At 45.1% G+C, this 7,431-nt stretch overlaps 1 long non-coding RNA gene across 1 annotated transcript; it reads right to left on the reverse strand.

The window, feature by feature from the left end:
* Positions 1-3,159: 3,159 nt before the first annotated feature.
* On the reverse strand, positions 3,160-4,147 carry LOC127910443 (uncharacterized). Its single transcript, XR_008074913.1, has 4 exons — positions 4,090-4,147; positions 3,769-3,832; positions 3,259-3,361; positions 3,160-3,226 (listed from the first exon to the last, which is right to left on the reverse strand). It is a non-coding gene; the product is annotated as an uncharacterized LOC127910443 (long non-coding RNA).
* Positions 4,148-7,431: the final 3,284 nt, after the last annotated feature.

Here is a 7,431-nt window from a genome sequence, read left to right on the forward strand (position 1 = left end):
AGTTGCCATACCAGGCGGTGATGCAGCCAGTCAAGATTCTCTCGATGGTGCAGCTGTAGAATGTTTTTTGAGTATCTGAGGGCCCCGTATCAAATCTTTTCAACCTCCTGCAATCTTCACTACTTTGTTGGTGTGTTTGGACCATGATAGGTCCTTAGTGATGTGGACACCGACGAACTTGAAGCACTCAACCCGCTCCACTACAGCCCTGTTGATGTGATTTGGCGTGTGCTTCCTGGAGTCCACGATCAGCTCCTTGGTCTTACTGATGTTGAGGGAGAGGTTGTTGTCCCGGCAACACACTGCCAGGTCACTGACCTCCTCCCTATAGGCTGTCTCATCGTCGCCTGTGATCTGAGGTACGCCTGTGTTGATAATCAGGGTGGTTGTTACCTACCCTTACCACCTGGGGGCGACATGTCAGGAAGTCCAGGATCCAGTTGCAGAGGGAGGTGTTTAGTCCCAGGGTCCTTAGCCTAGTGATGAGCTTTGTGGGCACTATGGTGTTGAACGCTGAGCTGTAGTCAATGAACAACATTCTCACATAGTTGGTCCTTTTGTCCAGGTGGGAAAGGGCAGTGTGGATCTGTTGGGACGGTATGCGGATTGGAGTGGGCACAGAGTGACTGGGATGATGGTGTCTCCTAATTGAGCAGTATGACGGCATAACCTGTAAGTCTGTCTGTCAGTTACACAGAGTGACTGGGATGATGGTGTCTCCTAATTGAGCAGTATGACGGCATAACCTGTAAGTCTGTCTGTCAGTTACACAGAGTGACTGGGATGATGGTGTCTCCTAATTGAGCAGTATGACGGCATAACCTGTAAGTCTGTCTGTCAGTTACACAGAGTGACTGGGATGATGGTGTCTCCTAATTGAGCAGTATGACGGCTGCGTGATCCCATGGTGTTTATACTTGCATACTATTGTTTGTAAAGATGAACGTGGTACCTTCAGGCGTTTAGAAACTGCTCCCAGGGATGAACCAGACAGATTTTTTTCCTGAGGTATTGTCTGATTTCTTTTGATTTTCCCACGATGTCAAGTAGAGAGGCACTGAGTTTGAAGGTAGGCCTTGAAATACATCCACAGGTACACCTCCAATTGACTCAAATAATGTCAATTAGCCTATCAGAAGCTTCTAAAGCCATGACATAATTTTCAGGAATTTTCCAAGCTGTTTAAAGGCACAGTCAACTTAGTGTATGTAAACTTCTGACCCACTGGAATAGTGACACAGTGAAATAATCTGTCTGTAAACAACTGATTTGCCAAAACTATAGTTTGTGAACACGAAATTTGTGGAGTGGTTGAAATGAATGAGTTTTAATGACTCCAACCTGAGAGTATGTAAACTAGTTTTAATGACTCCAACCTCAGTGTATGTAAACTAGTTTTAATGACTCCAACCTAAGTGGATGTAATCTAGTTTTAATGACTCCAACCTAAGTGGATGTAAACTAGTTTTAATGACTCCAACCTCAGTGTATGTAAACTAGTTTTAATGACTCCAACCTAAGTGTATGTAAACTAGTTTTAATGACTCCAACCTAAGTGTATGTAAACTAGTTTTAATGACTCCAACCTAAGTGGATGTAAACTCCTGACTTCAACTGTATGAAGCCTTTGACTGATTTGATAAACTCCTCAAAGCCAACAAACATCATTACCTGCTCTGTCATCAGTTCCTGTCCCATTAAAACACTCATTACCTGCTCTGTCATCTGTTCCTGTCCCATTAAAACACTCATTACCTGCTCTGTCATCTGTTCCTGTCCCATTAAAAGCTAACAGCTTCCTGCTCACCGTTTAAACTGTGTGTGAATTAAAACAGAGCAGCGCGCCTCTTGTGGCGATCACTGTAGTCCACCTGTCTACCCCCCCCGCCCCTCCCCCACACCACAGGAAACGCCGGGAGGACTAATGTTGGCTCTACCCTAGTACTACTGCCACCTCTCTCTCTCTCTCTCTCTGCCTCTCTCGCTTTCACACACACACAGACACACACACACACACACACGCAGAGCACCTCCATGCACACAGACACAAACACGCCCCGTGCGTCTCATTTACAGGCTGTCTTTCCCGCTGACAACACTCTGGTTTCCGTTGGAGAGGGACAGAGAGAGAGAGAGAGAGTGGAAAAATTGGGGCGGGGAATTCCAGCCTTGTTCACTTCTCTTCTCTGGGATGGTCGGGAGACTAAGGGGGGGGAGTGAAATCAAGGTTTTCTCTTCTCCTGGTTTTTGTCAGCGAGTGTTTGGGCAGATTGAGGACTGGTAACGATTACGCAGCGCACAGCTCTCTCCTGACCTCAGCTGTCTGGATGGAGTCATTGGACCGACTGTCACTGAGATGTGTACAGACACAAGATGCGGCGGCTGCACATCTCTTGGTCGGGGTTGGGACTTCTACTTCTCTTCATTTTCACCACAGGTAAGACATGACATATATTTGGTCTTTATATATATATACATTTATTTGACAATTGTGTCAGACAATAGGTGTGTGCATAGTCCTGATCTGAACCCTGGAAGCAGTGAGGAAGGATTTAGGTATTTAAACCCTAAAATGTTGCGTTTTTAAAAATCTTTAGATTGTTGACCAATCATGGTTCTCTTCTAGAACATTAGACTACTGTTCTGGTCCTCTATTCTCTGGTAGTAGGTCTGATGACTGGGGCTCCTGGGACAACATGGTTCATGGTCCTCTATTCTCTGGTAGTAGGTCTGATGACTGGGGCTCCTGGGACAACATGGTTCATGGTCCTCTACTCTCTGGTAGTAGGTCTGATGACTGGGGCTATACTCCTGGGACAACATGGTTCATGGTTCTCTACTCTCTGGTAGTAGGTCTGATGACTGGGGCTATACTCCCTCTATGAGAGTGGGTTACTGTATCTACCTCTATATGCTGAGGAATGTGGCTGATGTTTATAGCGCCTGGCCTGTTAAACCAAACTAATTAGATTACAGGAGAGGCCAGAAGAGGAGGGTTTTCTTTCTTTCTTTCGTTGTTGTTTAACCTTTATTTAACGAGTCAATTAAGAACAAATTATTATTTATAATGACGGTCTAGAAACAGTGGGTTTAACGGTCTGACTCCTCTACGCTCTAACCACGAGGTTACCTACCTCCTCTACGCTCTAACCGCTAGGTTACCTACCTCCTCTACACTCTAACCACTAGTCTACCTGCCTCCTCTACACTCTAACCACTAGGCTACCTACCTCCTCTACGCTCTAACCACTAGGCTACCTACCTCCTCTACACTCTAACCACAAGGCTACCTGCCTCCTCTACACTCTAACCACTAGGCTACCTACCTCCTCTACACTCTAACCACTAGGCTACCTACCTCCTCTACACTCTAACCACTAGACTACCTACCTCCTCTACACTCTAACCACTAGGCTACCTACCTCCTCTATGCTCTAACCACTAGACTACCTACCTCCTTTACACTCTAACCACTAGGCTACCTGCCTCCTCTACACTCTAACCACTAGGTTACCTACATCCTCTATACTCTAACCACTAGGTTACCTACATCCTCTACACTCTAACCACTAGACTACCTACCTCCTCTACACTCTAACCACTAGACTACCTACCTCCTCTACACTCTAACCACTAGGCTACCTACCTCCTCTACACTAACCACTAGGCTACCTACCTCCTCTATGCTCTAACCACTAGACTACCTACCTCCTCTACACTCTAACCACTAGGCTACCTACCTCCTCTACACTCTAACCACGAGACTACCTACCTCCTCTACACTCTAACCACTAGGCTACCTGCCTCCTCTACACTCTAACCACTAGGCTACCTACCTCCTCCACACTCTAACCACTAGGCTACCTGCCTCCTCTACACTCTAACCACTAGGCTACCTACCTCCTCCACACTCTAACCACTAGGCTACCTGCCTCCTCTACACTCTAACCACTAGGCTACCTACCTCCTCTACGCTCTAACCACTAGGCTACCTGCCTCCTCTACACTCTAACCACTAGGTTACCTACATCCTCTACACTCTAACCACTAGGTTACCTACCATCCTCTACACTCTAACCACTAGACTACCTACCTCCTCTACACTCTAACCACTAGACTACCTACCTCCTCTACACTCTAACCACTAGGCTACCTACCTCCTCTACACTAACCACTAGGCTACCTACCTCCTCTATGCTCTAACCACTAGGCTACCTGCCTCCTCTACACTAACCACTAGGCTACCTACCTCTTCTATGCTCTAACCACTAGTCTACCTGCCTCCTCTACACTCTAACCACTAGGTTACCTACCTCCTCTACACTCTAACCACTAGTCTACCTACCTCCTCTACACTCTAACCACTAGGCTACCTACCTCCTCTACACTCTAACCACTAGGCTACCTGCCTCCTCTACACTCTAACCACTAGGCTACCTACCTCCTCTACGCTCTAACCACTAGGCTACCTGCCTCCTCTACACTCTAACCACTAGGCTACCTGCCTCCTCTACACTCTAACCACTAGGCTACCTGCCTCCTCTACACTCTAACCACTAGGCTACCTACCTCCTCTACGCTCTAACCACTAGGCTAGGTCTTGTTGAGGGGCAGAATGACAGGTTTTTCGCCTTGTCAGCTCGGGGAATTCGATCGAGCAACCTTTCGGTTACTAGTCCAACGCTCTAATCACTAGGCTACTTGCCAATGTCCTCAATCATATTGTTTAGACAATAGATAGACAGGTTATAACAGGTATGGAATGTCCCTGTTTATTGTCCTAGACAGGTTATAACAGGTATGGAATGTACCTGTTTATTGTCCTAGACAGGTTATAACAGGTATGGAATGTACCTGTTTATTGTCCTAGACAGGTTATAACAGGTATGGAATGTACCTGTTTATTGTCCTAGACAGGTTATAACAGGTATGGAATGTACCTGTTTATTGTCCTAGACAGGTTATAACAGGTATGGAATGTACCTGTTTATTGTCCTAGACAGGTTATAACAGGTATGGAATGTACCTGTTTATTGTCCTAGACAGGTTATAACAGGTATAGAATGTACCTGTTTATTGTTCTAGACAGGTTATAACAGGTATGGAATGTACCTGTTTATTGTCCTAGACAGGTTATAACAGGTATGGAATGTCCCTGTTTATTGTCGAGACAGGTTATAACAGGTATGGCATGTACCTGTTTATTGTCCTAGACAGGTTATAACAGGTATGGCATGTACCTGTTTATTGTCCTAGACAGGTTATAACAGGTATGGAATGTACCTGTTTATTGTCCTAGACAGGTTATAACAGGTATGGAATGTACCTGTTTATTGTCCTAGACAGGTTATAACAGGTATGGAATGTACCTGTTTATTGTCCGAGACAGGTTATAACAGGTATGGAATGTACCTGTTTATTGTCCTAGACAGGTTATAACAGGTATGGAATGTACCTGTTTATTGTCCTAGACAGGTTATAACAGGTATGGAATGTACCTGTTTATCTATTAGAGAGACCCTGACCTTAGAGAGAGAGAGCCTTATTCCCTATATAGTCACACCCTGACCTTAGAGAGAGAGAGCCTTATTCCCTATATAGTCACACCCTGACCTTAGAGAGAGAGAGCCTTATTCCCTATATAGTCACACCCTGACCTTAGAGAGAGAGAGCTCTATTCCCTATATAGTCACACCCTGACCTTAGAGAGAGAGAGCCTTATTCCCTATATAGTCACACCCTGACCTTAGAGAGAGAGAGCCTTATTCCCTATATAGTCACACCCTGACCTTAGAGAGAGAGCTCTATTCCCTATATAGTCACACCCTGACCTTAGAGAGAGAGCCTTATTCCCTATATAGTCACACCCTGACCTTAGAGAGAGAGCTCTATTCCCTATATAGTCACACCCTGACCTTAGAGAGAGAGCTCTATTCCCTATATAGTCACACCCTGACCTTAGAGAGAGAGCCTTATTCCTATATAGTCACACCTGACCTTAGAAAGACAGCCTTATTCCCTATATAGTCACACCCTGACCTTAGAGAGAGAGCTCTATTCCTATATAGTCACGCCTGACCTTAGAGAGAGAGAGCCTTATTCCCTATATAGTCACACCTGACCTTAGAGAGAGAGCCTTATTCCCTATATATAGTCACACCCTGACCTTAGAGAGAGAGCTCTATTCCTATATAGTCACACCCTGACCTTAGAGAGAGAGCCTTATTCCCTATATAGTCACACTCTGACCTTAGAGAGAGAGCTCTATTCCCTATATAGTCACACCCTGACCTTAGAGAGAGAGCTCTATTCCCTATATAGTCACACCTGATCTTACAGAGAGCTCTATTCCCTATATAGTCACGCCCCTTAGAGAGAGAGCTCTATTCCTATATAGTCACACCCTGACCTTAGAGAGAGAGAGCTCTATTCCCTATATAGTCACACCCTGACCTTAGAGAGAGAGCTCTATTCCCTATATAGTCACACCCTGACCTTAGAGAGCTCTCTATTCCCTATATAGTCACACCCTGACCTTAGAGAGAGAGCTCTATTCCCTATATAGTCACACCCTGACCTTAGAGATAGCTCTATTCCCTATATAGTCACACCCTGACCTTAGAGAGCTCTATTCCCTATATAGTGGACTACTATATAGTCACGCCCTGACCTTAGAGAGAGAGCTCTATTCCCTATATAGTCACACCCTGACCTTAGAGAGCTCTATTCCCTATATAGTCACACCCTGACCTTAGAGAGAGAGCTCTATTCCCTATATAGTCACACCCTGACCTTAGAGAGCTCTATTCCCTATATAGTCACACCCTGACCTTAGAGAGCTCTATTCCCTATATAGTGGACTACTATATAGTCACGCCCTGACCTTAGAGAGAGAGAGCTCTATTCCCTATATAGTCACACCCTGACCTTAGAGAGCTCTATTCCCTATATAGTCACACCCTGACCTTAGAGAGAGAGCTCTATTCCCTATATATTATTATTATTATTATTATTATTATTATATAGTCACACCCTGACCTTAGAGAGAGAGCTCTATTCCCTATATAGTCACGCCTGACCTTAGAGAGAGAGCTCTATTCCCTATATAGTCACAACCTGACCTTACAGAGAGAGCTCTATTCCCTATATAGTCACACCCTGACCTTAGAGAGAGAGCTCTATTCCTATATAGTCACACCATGACCTTAGAGAGAGCTCTATTCCCTATATAGTCACACCCTGACCTTAGAGAGAGAGCTCTATTCCCTATATAGTCACACCCTGACCTTAGAGAGAGAGCTCTATTCCCTATATAGTCACACCCTGACCTTAGAGAGAGAGCTCTATTCCCTATATAGTCACACCCTGACCTTAGAGAGAGAGAGCTCTATTCCCTATAGTCACACCTGACCTTAGAGAGAGCTCTATTCC

Source organism: Oncorhynchus keta, chromosome 21, assembly GCF_023373465.1.
Source record: "Oncorhynchus keta strain PuntledgeMale-10-30-2019 chromosome 21, Oket_V2, whole genome shotgun sequence".
In the NCBI taxonomy this organism is placed as follows: Eukaryota; Metazoa; Chordata; class Actinopteri; order Salmoniformes; family Salmonidae; genus Oncorhynchus; species Oncorhynchus keta.